The sequence below is a fragment of the Panthera onca genome, chromosome C1 (genome assembly GCF_046562875.1).
Source record: "Panthera onca isolate mPanOnc1 chromosome C1, mPanOnc1 haplotype 2, whole genome shotgun sequence".
Classification (NCBI taxonomy): domain Eukaryota; kingdom Metazoa; phylum Chordata; class Mammalia; order Carnivora; family Felidae; genus Panthera; species Panthera onca.
This window is the reverse complement of record NC_138346.1, coordinates 96,813,331-96,832,084: the sequence shown is the minus strand read 5'-3', so window position 1 is coordinate 96,832,084 and position 18,754 is coordinate 96,813,331. Positions and strand designations below refer to the sequence as shown.

The following is an 18,754-nucleotide window of genomic DNA, read 5'->3' as shown; positions in this document are numbered from 1 at the left end:
GGGGCTCACTCAAATGTAGGAAGCAAGTATAAAAAGAGAAGAGAACCATCGTGTGTTTCTCCCATATTCAACATCCAATACTAGATCCCTGAAGGCTCCAAGACTAAGACCCCAGCTCCATAAGAATCATCAGGTATAGGCTGGATGTCTTAGCACTGGAGTCCTGGTTTGATTGATGGGCTATCAATACATTGAATTCTACAATTTTTCCCCCTAAGAAAACAATGAAAATGAAAAGTTAAGACTTCTCATTTCTCTAGAAAGAAATACAATGTGCTTGAAAAAATAACTTTGGTAGGTTTACTGCTCTTAATCAGGTGTCCTTAAAAAAAAAAAATTGGCTTCTTCAACAAGGTAACTGTTTCAACTAGTCTGTGAAATTTTATTTAGTTTAATAAGGCCCTCTACTGGCAATCTCCAAAAATACAGTCTTTTTCAAATAATTTAAAGTATTTTAACCACTCCCAACAATAAAGTATCTCACATTACCGATTATACAAATCTAGACTGAAAGAATGAATGAGAAGAAAATGAGAAAGGAAATAAATGTCATTTCAAGTGGCCATTCAAATTCACTATCCATAAAATAACTTACAAGAAGTATCATTTGCTTTCTTCTGATGAAACTATTCCAGATGTCAGAGGTACGCAGAAACAAGGATATTTATCACATTAAAATGTATGGAATATTCGTGGAATCATAAAACCAAATTATGAATGCTATTTACCAACTACAATAAACCAGATCATTTCTATTTACCCACATATGAGTAATTGACTATAATTAGAATTTTTTAAAATGTTGAAGGCAGGCTCTTTAAAATGCTTCTGATACAGCACAACTGGTAATTAAGTTCTCTCACTTGACAAATGACAAAAAAAACAGTATATGGTGACCTGAGAATTTATTCATATAAGAAGAATATTTTAAAAGTAGATTGCCTTTGACACATTTGTCAAAGGGCTGGTAGAACTGAGAAAATTTAACTACAGATTTCTAGAAAATTAAGTAAATTTTTTAAATGAAGCAATTAATAACTTCAGGAAAAATATGTTTAATAGAATGGAAATGTGATAATACATTATTTGACTCAACAATAAACATGAAAAATGTGCACTAAATATTAATTTAATCAACAATTGTGATATATAATTCCACTGGAGAACAGAGAAGGTGTGTGAGATATAAGAAACTTATACTGTCTGTTGTAAGAGAAAATAAATCAATAATTTTATATTACAAATAGATATAAAACATTATTTAGAAATATTATAGGGCCGCCTGGGTGGCTCAGTCAGTTAAGCATCTGACTTCGGCTCAGGTGATGATCTCACAGTTTGTGAGTTAGATCCCCACGTCAGGCTTTGTGCTGACAGCTCAGAGCCTGGAGCCTGCTTCGGATTCTGTGTCTCCCTCTCTCTCTGCCCCTCCCCCCACCTGCACACTCTCAATGTCTCTATCTTTCTCTCAAAAATAAACAAAAATTTTTTAAATATATTCTAGAAAAAGCAGCTAAAAGAGTAGAAATTTTCTCTGAGGAGCAGGACTGGGGAAAGGGGTGGGAAGGATGGCTCAGGGACCACAAAATACATATATCTTCATATATATATGTACATATAGTACTATACATGTATGTATTTATACATAATATATGTAGTTATAGAGCTACACAAACATTTGTTTTTCTACATTATGAGCATATATTACTCCAATTTTTAAAAATTTTTCTAATAATACAATTACTACTGACAATGGGAACCATGTGGGACCTATCTTTTGAGCTGGCCCAGATCAGTGTTCTGTTTCCAGATTCAATTTGCCAAATGAAGCAAGTACCCTTCATGGAGCAGTTTGTCAGACATGCATCTCGACAGTAACATTTGTTCCCACATTTCAGAACTAACAGCTCTTCTTTCAACACAATATTTATCTGCCATATTATGGACTGAGCTTATATTCCAAAATGTGTTTGGGACTTTCCTCTTGAACTCAGTCCATTGGGTTTCTATAGTCTATCCAAATTCTACTCAAAGGACTCACTAATCCAGAAAGTTTATTTCTAAGAAGGAGAGATCTGGTTTCTTGCCCTGAAAATACCAAGATTAATTTATGTAACTACTGGGAAGTACCTTGTGTAATTGAGGCTTCCAAACTGACATGACACACTTCATTAGACAAGTATGTATTGGGGCATAGTAAATGTTGCGGGTAATGTTCTATGCATCCGAGAGATTTATTATTTCATCTATAAGAAAACACAACTGGGAATCCAAAGTTCCAACGGCATTAAACTTTGCAGAATTAAAGAGCTAGAGAAAAACAAGGCTATAAGTTACCTGGTGTTTAACTGGTTCTATGGCTTGCCAGTGTTCACTGTCAACCATCTTGGTTATTTAAATCCACTATCACAAAATGCTGCCACTTCCCTTGGTAAACTCTTTAGGGACAACCAAATGGCCAACCATCATTTCCATTTTTTTTTTTTTTTTAACCTAAATCACCGGGATTACACTTGACCAAGTTGAACTCCGCCAACCAAAACCCATACCAAGAATGCAAATAATCTTGATGTTTAGCCATAAACTTGGACTAACCCACAAGAGGATTCATATACCAAATACCAAAGAACTGGGCATGTGCTTTAGACATTTCTGAAAACTAGAAAATGTGAATCACCAGTTCAACCAGTTGACACCCAGAAGTATACATCTGATTTGCTGCTGTGCCAGTACAATCATCAGTCCAGGAGACAAGCAAAATCAAAGTTCCATCACTGGCAAAGTTTATGAGGAAAAAGACACCTTCTATATCCAGAGTACAATGAAGGATTAAGACCATGGGCTCTGGGTTCAAATCCAGCATCTGTCTCATACTGCCATGTGATGGTTACACATTACCTCATCTCTCTGTACCTCAGTATCCTTGCCTGGGAAAGGAGTATAGTGACCATAATGAGACAGCATGTGCAAAGAGCTTAGAAATGAGCCTAGTCTACTGTAATCACTCAGTGGTGATTGGGGGAAGAAAATAGTTTAAACAGTTTAAATATTTCCCATTAAACATGTATTCATACACTTTTTTTCATCATTTGTTGGGAACTCACTCTGTGCCAGATGCTGAGCTAGGATGCTGACATTACAAATTTGGCAAGGCTGTGGAAGATAAATTGGGTGGATAGAGAGGTGCCATGGGCAAGAACATAAAGGTACGAAAGAACATACAAGCCCAGCATGCTCAAGTAACAGAAAGTAGCGTGGGTAGCTAAGCCAGTCATTTCCATGCGAATCATTGGAGGAACTTTTTAATAATGCCTGGATCTGAATCTCACTTTGGAGATGCTGATTCATTAAGTCTGGAGTGGGACACGAGCATCTGCAAGGTAAATAATAATGACAATAGCTAACACTCATTAGTACTTAATATATGCCTGGCATTGTGCTAAGTGTTTTAGCTACATTAATTTATTTAATCCACCCCCATGTCTTCATGAGGTAGGCACTCTTTTTTTCTTTTCATTTATTTATTTATTTTTATTTAGTTAGTTTTTAGAGAGATAGAGTGTGCTCGAGTGAGAGGCAGAGGGAGAGAAAGGGAGAAAAAATCTTAGGCTCCACACTGAGCATGGAGTCTGATGTGGGGCTTGATCCCACAACCCTGGGATCATGACCTGAGCTGAAATCAAGAGTCAGATGCTCAACTGAGCCACCCAGTCGCCCCACCCTGGTAGGAAAACCTATTAGCCACATTTTAAAGAGGAGAAATACAAACAGAAATGTTGAGTGAATTAACCAAGATCATAAAGGCAGAATGTGATAGAAGCAGTGTTTGAGCCTGGTCAGTTCAGTTCCAGATGCCAAGACCTCCATCACTATGCCATGCTGCCCCTGGACCTTCAGTGGAAGGTCTGGGTGAGCTGTCAGGCTAAGAGCCTTGTGGACAGATATGGAAATACATGCGGAGGAGTGGAGAAGAAGGAATCAGAGTAGGATGGTGGGTATTACATCAGGAATAGCCCTGTTGGCATGCTCAGGAATCTGGCATCGAAGGCCTTGAACCCCAGTGAAGAAGAATGTAAAGCCACTCAGCACGATTTTGTCAACTACGTGCAGAGGCCCGGATGCTTGATGAAGAAAAGGGGATGTTTAATATTAGCCATTCACTTATTCATTTATTTGGTATTATACATTGAGTAAGATTCTGTACTACTAGGTGCTGTGGATATAGGAAGCAGTAAACCATAGCCATTGATTACAATGGACAAAGGGATTTAAATGGCAAAGAGCTCCAGATTCCAAAGCACAAGTTATCACAAGACACCATGAAGATCCAAAGAAGGAAATCACTACAACCCGCAGCAAGGGCAAGGCAGGTTCCAGAGAGAAAAGGAATGTAGCATGTGGGGGGGGGAATCTAGCTGAATGTTAGAATCTGAGGTCCAGGCTGCGGTGAGAGGATGAAGGGGGAGGGGGAATCAAAGAGAAAATGAAAAGCTTATACTGGCAAGAGGGGCTCCAAAGGGGAGGAAGGAAAACAAGGTGTGGGCAATAAAAAATAAATAAATAAAAAATACAAAGTTTGAGACTTGAAAGTAAGGTCGAAGTGCAGAATGTCAGAGCTGGGAACCACCTGATACCTTGGGAACTTTACATGATACAAAATGCCTTTTGTACTATTTCAACTGCCAGAATCACCCCACTTTGCCTTTTGGCCATCGACTGTAGTATAGTCACAGTTCTCTTTGGTTCTCTAGCAAAAAGAATGAGGAACAGAAACATCTCGAAGCATACCGAGAGCCAAAGTCAAAACAGGAACAGGGCCAGACCACCTTTATCTCTCCACCTTCACACCATACTGTTCCTACAAGAAGGCCAGCAACCACATGTGGGTCCTGGTTTTTCTATAATCTTTAGGAATGGAAATGTGGAATGTATGCTGGCATGAGCACCAAAGACTTCGTTCCTTGTTGTAGCTCTGCCACCATCTTGCCATGTGACTCTGAACAAACTATTTCCCTTCCTCATGCCTCAGGTTTTCTTCTGCAAAAGAATTAGCTGTGACTAATAGTTTGAAAACTGTTTTAGTAGCAGTTCCCTTATTTTAAATGAAAATTTGCAAAAAGCACTGAGCATCTATCTTAGCACGGTGTGCTCTGATGGAAAAATTGGGGGCTCACAAACAGGCGGGAGGGTGCCCACCTTAGAAATCCATGGAAAACACTGAAATATTGTAGGAACTTTCTGGCACTGGCTTCTTAGAATTTTGTGAAGCCAGAGAAAAAGGGAAAAGCAGTGAAGGCTGTCCCTGCTCTCCTGGGCTAGTGACAGAGCAGCTGAATTGAGGAACAAGCTGGGGCTCCAGGAGTGAGTCACAGGGTTCGCGTGCTGGAGTTAACACGCTAACAGCCAGTTCTTGCCAATCCATGCAGCAGGGCTGTCCCTTCTAGATGGCAGGAATCAGCTGCGATTTGCTACTGGCTACAAGCACAGAATTGCAAAGCCAGAAGCCTGAAGCACGCAGCAGAAAAGACCAATGCACGCATCTCTAAGGTAGAACTTCCAGGTGGCCCCGTGCTACTGTGATCAGAGCAAGCCCATGTCCAGCTCGCCACACAAGAAGCCCCTCTTCCTATTCCCCCAAGAATATCTGGACAGTTTTAAAGAGTCAGGAGGAAAATCAAAGAGAGGATGTGGATCTGAAATCCAAACCTAGCTGAGTGTCAAAATAGGACTTTTTTAATAGTACGTTAATTCAGGTTCCTAACTCAGAAGACAAGTCAGAACAGTGAACATTTCTCCAGATACTCAATGGGAAAATATCCAGATAGGAACGGTTTCAATTTCAAAACATTCTTCTATACTTTCAAATTCCCAGAGAATGAATGAGCCTGGGTGTGTGTGTGCGCGCGCCTATGGGGAGAGGGTGTAGGCAGGAGGGAACTAGACACTGTAAACAGCATGCGCATATTAGAAATCTATAAATCGCAGAAGGGATCAGAGACAAAAAAAAAAAAGTGGGCTTCCCCCTCCAGCACACCAGTTAATTAATAATTAAGTTTATAGTTTTCTATTAAAATTCCTAGGTCAGCCTCATAGTTTTTGGTATGGTTGGTTGCTTCTTATTTGAAAAAAAAAAAAAAAAATTCCAAACTCCCAGCAGAGGCAAAAAAAGGACTAGGCATTCACTATCTATTATCATCTATATACTGGTGCCTGTTCTTAGACAAGGAGTCCTCTGCACCTACCCCAGCAACTTCAGCGCACTATAATTACTAGGAACAAACACATACTTGTGGCAGCCGAGAGAACCTGTGGAAACACCTAAACATCATCACCTCACTTCAAAAGGAAAGCAAGCTGTTTAAGCAAGAAAAACTGTTACAAGAGTTTACAAAACAAACAAACAAACAAAAAACAAAACCCACAGCTTACTTGTAGTTAGCTCTTCAGTCAATACATATCACAGTCCTGGAGACAGACACAGCCACGGCTCTCTCCAGCTAAAAATTTCCTCCCAAGTTTATCCTCTGTTTATTTTTGAAGCGTTAAAAGGCCGCACCAAGAGAACACGCTCAGTTTTCCTGCACATCCAAAGCAGCAGCAAAGTCCTGCAGCGAATTCGGAGCAAGTTTGCGGAGACTTGCTCCCCGGGCTGCGGCTCCGTGGTTGCTCCGAGCTTGTAAATACAAGCTCCGTGGACAAAGTCCCAAATGACATCACTGGCAGCTGCTTATTGTTGAGTCTTTATTAACTGACTGTCAAAAAGAAAGGAGGGGGTGGGGAGCGAGAGTATCTTTTCTGCAGCAAAGTCGGCATCTCGGGGCGGACTCCAGTGATACATGCTTAAATAATCCCATTGATTCAAATTTTCAAGAGCTTGGTTTTTCTCAGGTCAGAGCCTTTCTCCGGAAAAACACCCAGAATCGCCTCCACCAGTTGAGGCTGGATAAACTGGAGACGAGCAGGGAAAGTGTGCAATGCCAGCATGGCCCCGCAAAGTTGTTTACCCACCTGTTTCCAGTCTGCTCCAGAGTTTGATGATTCACAAATAGGAATATTAGTTATGGCTTCTGTAGCCTGACAACTTTTATTGTGATATATACACCCAGCTCGTGTCTTTCTGAAATGTGTTATCCTGGGGTGCAACTCTTTTTAGACACACTCGAAAGTTTTTCAGCTTGTGGTAGAAGAAAGGGTTTCCTGAAATGAAGGCAAAATTTTGTGTATATGTGCAAATAGGGTGCTGGAAGCTTTCTTTAGATTCTCAAAAAAATTTTTTAATGTCTTTTTAATTCCAGTGTCGTTAACATACAACGTTACATTAGTTTCAGGTGTACAATATAGTGACTCAACACTTCCATATATTAGGGCTTATCAAGATAAATGTATGCCTAATTTTCTTCACCTATTTCACCGGATTCTCAACATTTTAATGACCTACCTGCACCACCCCCATCGGGCCCCCCCAAAAGTAACCTTTGCCAGGTATCTGTAATAGTCTCATGGAGTACTGTAAGCCCCAGTCACTTCTAACCAGCAAGACAAAAATGGGCATTTTCCTGCCTGTTTTCCACTCTCTCATAGAAGCTCTTCTGTCAGCTGGTTCTTACCGTTTTTTTTATAGTTCTCTCCCCACCCACCCCACCCCCACCTGGGGAAATCCACAAATCCTCCACCACGTCTCTGTCATGAAGCTCAACACTCTAGACCACTGTTCTTCCTTCCTCTGAAGTGCTATAATGATGCTGACTATTTATATTTATTTGCAGCTTTTTATATACTGACTTATATTTTTAGCTTGTTTTGTAGCCATCTGTGTTCCGTCTCCCCAACCCAGTTTGAAAGGTCTTTGAGGGCAACCATTGTGTTGTGTTATTTGTTTATACCCAAATAGCCTGCCATAGTCAATCTTAAACAGAAACAGGGGGTGCGCGGTGGGGGTGGAGACTAAGAAGGGAGGCAGGAATAAGGTTGGCAGATTCCATGGAATGGGTGTATATTTAGATTAAACACTCTCCTGGCCCTTGGGAAACAATGACCTCACATCTCACTACTTCCCCACAGTGGATGCTCAGTGCATGTCCAAAAATTATTTTTTCAAAGAGCAGCAGTTGATTTGGTAGGATATCAAGGCCCCAAAATATTCTACTTTCATATAGGAGTCACTCGAGGTACCTAAGTGGCTCAGTCAGTTAAGCTGACTTTGGCTCAGGTCATGATCTCACAGTTCGTGGGTTCAAGCCCCGCAGCAGGCTCTGTGCCAACAGCTCGGTGTCTGGAGCCTGCTTTGAATTCTGTGTTCCCCTCTCTCTCTGCCCCTCCCTCACTCACACTCTGTCTGTCTCTCAAAAATAAAAAAAAAAAATAAACATTAAAAAATTTTTTAAAAAAAGGATGTACCTAAAGATTTTCTAGGTACAAACCCTTAGAGCCAGCAGTTCCACTTTTCCAGAATGAGCCCACCACTATATTCACAAAAGAGCCCCAGGATATAAGGTCAAAAATGTTCTGTGCAGCATTATTTGTAACCCAATAAAATACAGATAACTTAAATATCCATCAATATGAGAAAAGGTAAATATAGAAATGATGGTACATGCACAGTACAGAAAACTTAGAAAGGGATGAAAAAATTTGAGGTAACTGGGCATGTACTGATAAGGAAAGAAGTAGTTGCTTGCTGAATGAATTAAGCAAACTGCAGTATAGAATGTAGCGTGTGATGGAGGACTTATACAAATTATTAACAGGGGTTACCCTTGGGGAGTCGGATAGGGGAATTTTCATTTTTGTATGCTTATGTGTGGTCTGATTTTTTTTTCAATGAGCATATTCCACTTCTGTTATTAAAAAGATAATAATAGTATAGGATTGTACAATTTTCAACATAAATCACAAGGAGAAAACAGCTATTTTTCAACAAGTCTAACATATAGTAGGTAATCACTGCAGATCTATTGATGGAACACATTTTCGGAGTCTCTGTGAGGATACAGCAGCACACGTGGGGATGGAATGGGGTTAAAAAGACACAGAACCAGACACTGGATTTTCCTTCCTGATCAAATGACCGACACCATCCCCCCCCCCCCCCCCCGCCACCTCCTTGCCATTACATTAGAGAACTGGTTTGAAAACCTCTCAGACTCTGTCCACCTTAAGCAATGATTAAAGTTAAGTGCTCAGAACATAAAGTGCTGACCTTTCTGTTGTGCAACTGCTATTTGACAAATGGAATTTTAAGGTAAGACAAGTATGAACCTCTTTGGTTCCGTTCGCTGGTTGCTAGCAAGCACGAGGGAAAGTCGGAAAGCTTGTAAGGGCATAGGTTTGCCAAGCTCCTTGTCATGGCTGGTCTAACATTAAGGAACTCTCCAGAGGAAGGTTAGAAAAGTCTAACCCACAAAGACTCTTCAGAGCTTTGTTAAGGACTCTAGGCTTTGAAATTCAGTGGCCTGGGGTGATGGCATAATGCACAGGTCTGTCTCCTCTACACAAGGCCTACATGACCTCTATAACTGAAACCCTCAGGCATAAGCCCTGCATTAGATACTACGCTTTTCTTTAGGGGGAAAATGTCCAATAGAAAGGATGACTGAAAATTTCCACCAAAGTAAGAGAAGTTTTTCAAAGCACTATTTCCATTCCCCTAGAGAAAGCACGTTGGAGTCTTATCTTACTTCCTAGTGAGAAGATATCTTATGTCTGTAATAATTTCAAGAAAAGGAAAGTACAGCCCACATTTCCTGCATGTTTTTATTTTGCTATGATCCACACATTATACGAACCTGAGGACAGATTCTGTTTAAATGCTCATGTGGAGCCCTTTAGGTGTGATACTGTCACACTTTCCCAAGTGAGAGTTAAAGACAATTATTTAACTTGACTTACAACTTAGTATAAAAATAAATAAGGGAAAGACGATGGTGGGGGGCTGTCTTCTCCACCTCTACCAGGTGATCATTAACGCTGCTGCCCAAATTACCTCACATGCTAAGATGCTTAGCTCACCTCCCATTTCAGGGCCTTCTCAACCCCATTCAGGCAATCCCCTCTCTCCCATGAGGCTTGCCTTCACCCATGGAAGACTGCCAGGCAGTGTTATAACAGGCATACGAATGTGTATTTATCTGCTCCATTTTCAAAAGTCTGGTGCTGTATTGTTCATGATTGAGTGTTTTCTGGAAAATCCCTGAAGTCAGAGATGGTAATCAGATCCGCAAGGTGTGAAACAGAGCCCAGAGGTCCCTGAGAGATGCTTGCTGGTGATGGTCATGTAATATTGGTGACCTACCAAGACTATCATCATAGGTTTCTATCTCCAGTGTCTGATTTCCCCTCCCTCTGCCTCTTATACCCAGAAAAAAGTAAAACTACAGCCATTTATTAAGCATTTATGTGTTCTATTTACATTAAATGCATTATCTAATTTACCTTTAAAATAACCCAATGAGTTACATACTATTATTATCACTTCCTTTCTACAACTAAGGAAACCAAGGCCCAGAAAGATGTGTTACTTAAGTAATCTGACTACAGTCACACAAATAGTAAGAGGTAGAGCCACCATTTCAGTTCAGGTCTGCCTAACCTTCCAGTGTCCTGGGGTGGGCTAGATTCCCCTGAGGATTATAAATAGTGAGAAGAGATTTGATAAACCAATATGAACAAAGACAAATTGTCTTTCAGTACACCTTTAACTTGAATCTTTAGACATTTAGTACACCTTTAGACTGGAATCTCAAACTAGTGTGATTTCTGCTCCTTCCCATAACTCAGCTGTTCTGCTTAGCTTTTAGAGGACATACGGTGTAGGCCTCAAAGACAAGTGCCAAGACCATGGGAATCACACTCATGAAACTTATCCCCAGAGCATCACCTTGGAGTAAATTCTCCATGCCCTTACAGATGGGCAATATCCGATTGTGAGGAGAAAATGCTGAAGAGCAGGCATTTAAGTGTGTTTCTTATTTCCCTTTACACAGAGCCTTCAGTAACTCACAAACCTTTGCTCTGATATCTTTTGTTTCTTGTGGAGCTAACAGTTCTACCAATGCTTAAGAATAGCCTGTTGCCAGTTAGTCTACCCCGCAAAAGTTAATCTGATCAGAAATAGGAAGCAGAAGAGAATTTAGAAGGAGTAACACTTCAATATTCAAATCAGCATGGCTTTTTAAAAATTTTTTAAAGTTTATTTATTTTTAAGAGAGAGACAGAGCATAAACGGGAGAGGGGCAGAGAGAGACAGTGACACAGAATCCCAAGCAGACTCCAGGCTCTGAGATGTCAGCACAGAGACCAATGCGGGGCTCAAACTCATGGACCTCGATATCATGACCTGAGCGGATGTCGGATGCTAAACCAACTGAGCCACCCAGGTGGCCCATCAGCATGGCTTTTTAGGTAAGTCTCGAGGGGCCCTGGAATCTGCATGTTGGGGAAGTGGCGCACATCATTTTCATGCAGGTGGTTAAGCTTTAAGAAGCACTGACTATGACAAGAGAAATGAATATAAGACTTCTGGTCTACAACCAGACATTGATAAAGACGAAGGAGCTTTGTCCAGGTTCCTTAGGAAAGAGCACTGTGATCAACAAGCAAATTCTTGGTAACCATTAGCGACATGAATCACATCTGGCACAAAGTTGGTACACAAAGTGTGACTCGGAAGAGACAAAACAGGTGCCACACTGATGGCCTCAAAACATTTTCAGGCTTTAATCGCGACAGATGTTACAACAGCCTCCATATGTAAACTAAACAAAAACAAGAGTAAACCATGAAGTGTGAAGTCCGACAAAGTTCAGATTACTCTCACAACTACTGCTTTGATACGTTTCATGATAAATCAAGCTTCAAATCTACAAACGCCTTTTTCCTCACTGGGGGAAAGGGAGTTCACTTGCTGGTACCCTCAACTCGCATGTAATCTATTGAGTTGTTGACATTATTGGGGCACCAGGGACCTCCGGAGAGGGGCTGATATAGTCAACATTTGCTGAAAAAGGAGGTGAAGGGGAAAGATGTAAAATTTGACCTACTATGAAAATTCGTCCTGGAAATAGGGTGCTAGCCCCCCACGCCTTTGCTTTCCCACCTAGCTCAGGCTCTATCTAGGTCCAGCCACAGAGGAAGAGCAAGGGTTAATGTGCCTCAGGCATGAGAAGCCTTTTGATGAAAGGCCCTATGTAAGTATAAAGTATCACCATGAAGTTGGAGGATTTTATTTCAGCCTCTTCATTGTGTTGTTGACAGTGCATACTGTGAGTTTGACTTTTTTAACTAGTTTGCTTGCCCCAAATAAAAAGGGCTGGGCTGGAGGAGGTGGGAAAAGAGGAGGGGGGAGGGGAGCCATATTCTCCCCCTAACTTGGATTTTACACCAATCTGACGTGTAGCATCAAAGTCCAGTTTGCCAGCCGAGTCCCACAATGCTACCTCAGAGATTTATGTAAATTCATTAAACTGCAAGATGCAAGTTGCATTCCTTTTAATCTGAGAACAGAGTCCTGAAACCAGAGCCTGAAGGAGGCCTCAAGGGACATGGCTGTCTATACACTGAGAAAGCAACTCATTTTGTGGCCTGTGGGGATTGTCTAAATAAAGAGACCCTGAGTTCGATTTTCACCAGATACAGAGAGGCCATTAAAATCAGTGATAGCCCTAAGGGAAGGAAGAAGGTGGAGATAGCCACCTGGTAGATGTGTGAGACCCGGATTATTGTGTCATTAGTGCCTTTAATAAAGCCTACCCTGGATGGCATGACAGCTCCTCGTGGTTCCTAAAACACTGGGGCTCTAGCACCCAATAGCACCTGCCCCCACTCCACATACGAGCCCCCACAACAGCCCTGGGATGCAAAAAAGAAAGGCTGATAACAGGGTAGGGCGCCCCAGTGAGGAGGCAGGATGGGTTCTCAAGAGGACAGACTCCCAGGCTCTGGAATCCCTGCCTGCATTTGCCAAATGGCCAGCAGAGCCTTGGGCTGTTGGGCCTCCCCCGCCCCCCACCCTAGGCCCCAGAATTCCTCCTTTCATGCTGACAAAGCATTTTAAGTAAAGAAGACAAAAGTGGGTGTGCTGGAAAAAAGGCAAGTCAGGGGTCTGTTGAAAGGATGGGATGGAAGAGGGGTGTAGCTTTCTTCTTTCTTCTTCCCCTCACCTTTGGAAGTATGCACACACATACACACAAACATACAGGCAACAGGAGTTCTTTTCTCTGATGGCCTGATATGTTAGGTTCCACAAACACCTTATTTTTGTGTCAAGTATTCCTCAAGGGCCCTTTAGAAAAGGCATCCTTACAGATCAGAGAGAGAGAGAGAGAGAGAGAAGCAACTCGCTCCACAGTCTGTCTCCAATCAGACATCCCTGGGAAGTCAACAGAAGTGGCAGAAACAGAGGGGTGGAAACAGAAGAGAGCTGATCACTCAGGTGCAAAGAACACGTGTGGAAACCTGGGCCGAGGCTCCAGGGGATGTGTCAGGCTGGGCTTTGCCCCAGGTGGGCTTTTACAGGTCCAGGGCAAGCACTGTCCTCTTGCCCTCTTGCCCTTGTGAAGAGAAGTGGTCACCACGCAAGCAGGGATGATGCACATTTAGCATATCTCCCCAGAGAGGAAGTGCCTATTCTTTCCTCGTATTCCCAGGCAAAGCTCACTCTGGTGTCTAGAAACCATCCTTTGTGCAGGAAACCACACTGTACTAGGATCCTCCATAATTGCCCTGAGGAATCAGAAGGCCTGCGGGACCTAACTCCGCAGATAATAGAGCCCCTCAGCTCCATTGTCACTGCTGGTTTAAACTTTATACTTTAAATAAATCCAGGGGGTTGTTTTAAGACAGATTAAGCTGTTTCTGGGTACAATAATCTATTGTTAAACCTAAAAATCTACCAGTGGGGAAATTATTTTAAAGTATAGCCTTCCTCATAACAAAGAAGAATACCAATTCATTTTCTTGGTTATCACTTATTATTTTGACTGATCATAATAACATGAGTCTTATCAGTGTAGGTCATGAGAGGCTAATGTTAGGTTAAAAACACTTATGATATGGCTAATACCTTCTGAATAAATATAAAAATGATAAATTCCTTGGGTGCCTGGGTGGCTCAGTCGGTTAAATGTCTCTCGACTTTGGCTCAGGTCATGATGTCATGGTTCATGGGACTGAGTCCCACATCAGACTGCACTAATGGTGCGTGCCTGCTTGGGATTCCATCTCTCCTTCTCTCTCTCCGTCCCTCTCCCACTTGCTCTCTGTCTCTCTCAAAATAACTAAGTAAACATTTTTTTTAATGATAAATTCCTTGTTTGTATAGGAAGGGTATGGGTATTATAATAAGGAGCATTTAGAATGCTATTTTAGCAATAGGATACTTTTGAAATAAAATCTTCAGTAGCATTTGGTTACATAAAACAGTCGTAGGGGCGCCTGGGTGGCGCAGTCGGTTAAGCGTCCGACTTCAGCCAGGTCACGATCTCGCGGTCCGTGAGTTCGAGCCCCGCGTCAGGCTCTGGGCTGATGGCTCGGAGCCTGGAGCCTGTTTCCGATTCTGTGTCTCCCTCTCTCTCTGCCCCTCCCCCGTTCATGCTCTGTCTCTCTCTGTCCCAAAAATAAATAAAAAACGTTGAAAAAAAAAATTAAAAAAAAAAAAAAAAACAGTCGTAGGATGGTAGCCCTAATGGCCCACAGCCCGTCCTGCCAGACATCTCCCACTCCTACCTGCGGAAAAGAGCAGAAAAGGGACACATATTTATAGGCAGGGCCAAACAAATTGAACTCAAGTACGTTATTCTTTGCCTGTCTGCTCCACCCCTTATCGACCCTTGCTCTCTGAACTCTTTTGACCCAGAGCCTCTGCAGCACCCAGTTTAGCACTTAATTATACACAGCAAGGACTTCTGTGTTCACATTTGCTTTCGATAAGCCACTGTTATCTCTCAATCAAGTTGGTGTCATTTTGACTCAGAGACCACATTCTAGACTTCATAGTTAGCAGGGCATTAGGCATGAGGCCTAAAAAAGTAAGGACAAGCAGGTGGATTTGACCAAACAGGGGATGCCAGTCACAGACTTGAATGGGTGCCAGGGAAGCAGGAAGGCAAGGGATCAGCACCTCACATGAGGAAACTTGACAGTTTTTCTTCTTTTTCTACTCTCTTTTCCTTCTTCAGCTCCCCCTCTTCCGAGCCACATGGCAGATGTAGAGCATCATACCTCGCCGCTCCTCCAAGATGCAATCAGTGTAACTTAATAATGGTGAAAAATAGTTTTGGAGTCCAGAGAAAATAATATATTTTTGTCTAATAAATGTCATGTGATCTTGAGGACTATACCATGTCACTCATCTCTTAAATCACTATCTTTTTAATTTATTATTGAATCCTGTATCCTAGGCTCTATGCATATTTTGGAATCTGAACAACTATGAATACTCATGGAATATTCAGTGGGTGTCTAATGGTGGAAGTATAATAGAAAAATATTTGTGCCCCTGTTTTCAGGAAAATAAAGTGGAGGGGGCCATTAGCCTAAGGGTGAGAGGTGGTAACAGATTATGTGTTAGAAACAGACAATAACACGCAGCTAATTGAGCATGATGCATGATGCACTAACCTCTTGGATACAAAGAAATTAAGTCATTAGTAGGGAGCCTAGTTCCTCAATGGTATTGTTGACTACGCATGAACTGTGTTTCACATGAGGTTAGAAAGTCCAAAGGTCACCATTAGTGAAACATATCAGCTCTTTAGGGCCTTTCTGTAGCACATTCCATATATTGGACATAAAGTAAGCAGATCTTGCTCTCATTTCAGTGTAGAGACAAGATCAATCTCCACCAAAACTTTTTGGCCTTGGACTTGGATTAAGCAATCCTTAGAAAAGCACTCCCAGAGGCAGGTAATCTCCCCATTCCCTACACCAAACTTCCATACCAGCACTAAGTGTCCAGTCCCCAGGAGAGACTCATTCACTCTGGGATGGGTGGGTGGTGGATAAGCCAGACATCAGTTTTGGGTGGAAGTGGGCTTCTTACTACCTTTGAAATACATATTCGATCTCTGGTGAGAGAGAAGAGAGGAAAGAAGGAAAGGATACTCCAGAATCAATGAGGTGAGGGCAGGTGTAGAGGAGGCTCCAGGATTGTTCTGTAATGCACATGGGTATGAGAGCATCGCAGTCTGGACTGAAGATAATGGCTCAGGGTCTGGCCTGACCAGTAAGGCAACAGAAGTATTCAGGTGCACAATGGCATTTAGCTCTGGATTGTATCCTCAATTAATTGCCTCTTTTACCACTTTCCATTCTTTCCCTATCCTCAGCAGTGTTTTTGAAAAAATTTTCTCTTTTAATTCACTGTCCTCATGTTCCGTTTCCTTTTGATCTCTATTTGCTGCCAAGTACATGTGAAGCAAGTTTCTCAACTCCCTGCCCATCCCCCAACTTCCTACCCATCCACGTCCATGGCTTCAGTTGTAAGTCCATGAGGTGCCTTGGGAAAGGCTTTGTTTGACCCACATAGAATCCAAGTTTAGCACTAAAAGTCAAACATGCTGGGAAACCCCTTGGTCTAGGCACACCAAGAGGGTTGATCACCCTAAACCCATCCAATTTCTGTTAACAACTTCCCAAAATCTATTTTTTAAAAAAGGCTAAGTAGAAACAGTGTGTTTCCATACAAGCCACCTAACACTCCCAAATTGCTTCCATCAGCCCCTTCCGTGTAAAGATTCTGCATGGCTTCCTCTATTTCCTGCTGAGTCCCACTTCCTACAGCAACATAAACCTCTGCTCTAGTCTTGTGTTTCCATCTTCCTGGCCACCCTTCTTTCCTTCAGCAGTATCCCTTACCCTTGGACAACCTCTTTTCTTCCCACACCCATCTTAGTAAAAGACATCTGGCCAAATTCTGAACTCTTTACAAAGAAACACTGTGGCATGTCCTCCAGGGAAGGCCTCGTCTTTCAGTCTGGAACTCAACTTGTGGAGGATGCTAGCTTGTGCTTCCCAGACCCCTCCTCAAGCAGCATAGGGCCTCCAGCTGCCACCTCCTTCAGGATTTGTCTTGTCCAAGGGACCATCCTTCCCAAAGTGGCCCACATCCAGTTGCTGATCCATGTAAGAATATAAAGGCCAGGGAATGTGAGCTGATTCACTCCATGGGCCATATGCATTTGGCAGCTGTCCAGAGGGCTGGCTGAGGCTTCGTGAGATCGGCATCACAGTTCACCTTCTCCTTGTGTCCAGTCCACATTCTTCCCTTCCCTTCTGTGGGTACCTACCCTAATCAACTCCCTCCACCCTGCAACCTGTATTCTAACCCAATCAATACAGGCTCTATCTCAATTTCAGCTTCTAGAAAGCCCAACCTGTGTTATAGCCTCAAACCTTATGAATTTTAAGTGTAAATGGGGAAAGAATGTGTGGTTTCTGCAGAGTCCTCAATAAAACCGGTTTTCTTAGATAACTATGACACTGAATCAGGGTGAGAAACCACAATCTGGAGAGCCACAGGATATGCTCCAGTACAGAAGGAACCCAACAGATCATATGAAAAGAAACACACTTAAAGCAGAGTAGAAGCTTGAATAATTAAAGAAACTACATAAGGTCAAATAATAATAGCAGTAACTATAATGACCATAAACACTGACATAGCACTTAGGATGTGCCAAATGCCTCTCACGCCACTTTAAATGTCTTCGCTCAGTTAAGCTTCACCGCGGTTATGTGATTCAAGTCCTTTCATTATCCTAATTTTACAGTGAGGAAACTGAGGCACACATAGGTTGAGGAGCTTGCTCAAACTTGCACAGCTAATGAGTGGGCAGAGCTAGGACTTTGACTCAAGGAGCTGGCTCCAAAGCCTCCACCCAAACTAGATATGATGTGAAAGCAGTTAGATGTACTCCATGTATTTATGGACACTAAAGCAAGGGGAACCAGTGAGAAATCAGGCAATGAGGAACTTGAAAACAAACAGGACTCAGAGGGACAGGTCAGATGAAACATGACAACCGAAAATGACAGCAGAGACCTCAATTCTCTGGCCAGATTCTAGCCTGGCCTTTATCCTTTCTTTATAGGGTAGGAGGTCAGCTCAGGGTTGACCAGCATAGGAACATGTGTGAAGGCAGATAAGTGGGTATACCTAGCTAAAGTAAAGGATTTGAATACAGAAATGCAGACAGCTCTTAACAGAAATAGGAAATAAAACTGCCTCAGTGGAAGGGAAACAAGTGATAAGGCTAATGCCCTCATCCCACTCATGGCAATAAACACTACCCTCCATCATCAATAAGCTACATCAATACTTTGATGACCTTCCTTTTTCCCTAGATAAGGAAATCCTCTATTTTTTTTAATGTTTATTTATTTTTGACAGAGTGAGAGAGAGAGAGAGAGACAGACAGAGCATGAGTGGGGGAGGGGCAGAGAGAGAGGGAGACACAATCTGAAGCAGGCTTCAGTCTCTGAGCTGTCAGCACAGAGCCCGACGCAAGGCTCGAATCCATGAATTGTGAAATCATGACCTCAGCTGAAGTCAGATGCTTAATCGACTAAGCCACCCAGGCGCCCTGGAAATCCTCTATGTTAAACTGAGATACACTCAGCCCCAATTTCAAACCTCCATGTCTATATCCCAGTGGGTTTCATATATATACTTTTTTCTCCCCATTATAGTTCCACCATGTAAAAACAATTCTTTTATCTCCCAGAAATATGGGATAAACAACACCATAAGTATTTTTGG

At 42.2% G+C, this 18,754-nt stretch overlaps 1 protein-coding gene across 3 annotated transcripts in view; it reads right to left on the bottom strand.

Moving 5' to 3' along the window:
- Positions 1 to 18,754, bottom strand: part of NCKAP5 (NCK associated protein 5) — a 968,925-nt gene that overhangs the window by 865,810 nt on the left and 84,361 nt on the right. The window contains exon 1 of one of the 3 annotated variants that reach the window (XM_060622500.3): positions 6,430 to 6,810. The exons of the other annotated variants lie outside the window; for them this stretch is intronic. The gene's annotated coding sequence lies outside the window, so the exon portion shown is untranslated. Of the gene's footprint in view, positions 1 to 6,429; positions 6,811 to 18,754 lie in introns of those variants that run through there. 3 annotated transcript variants of the gene reach the window in all.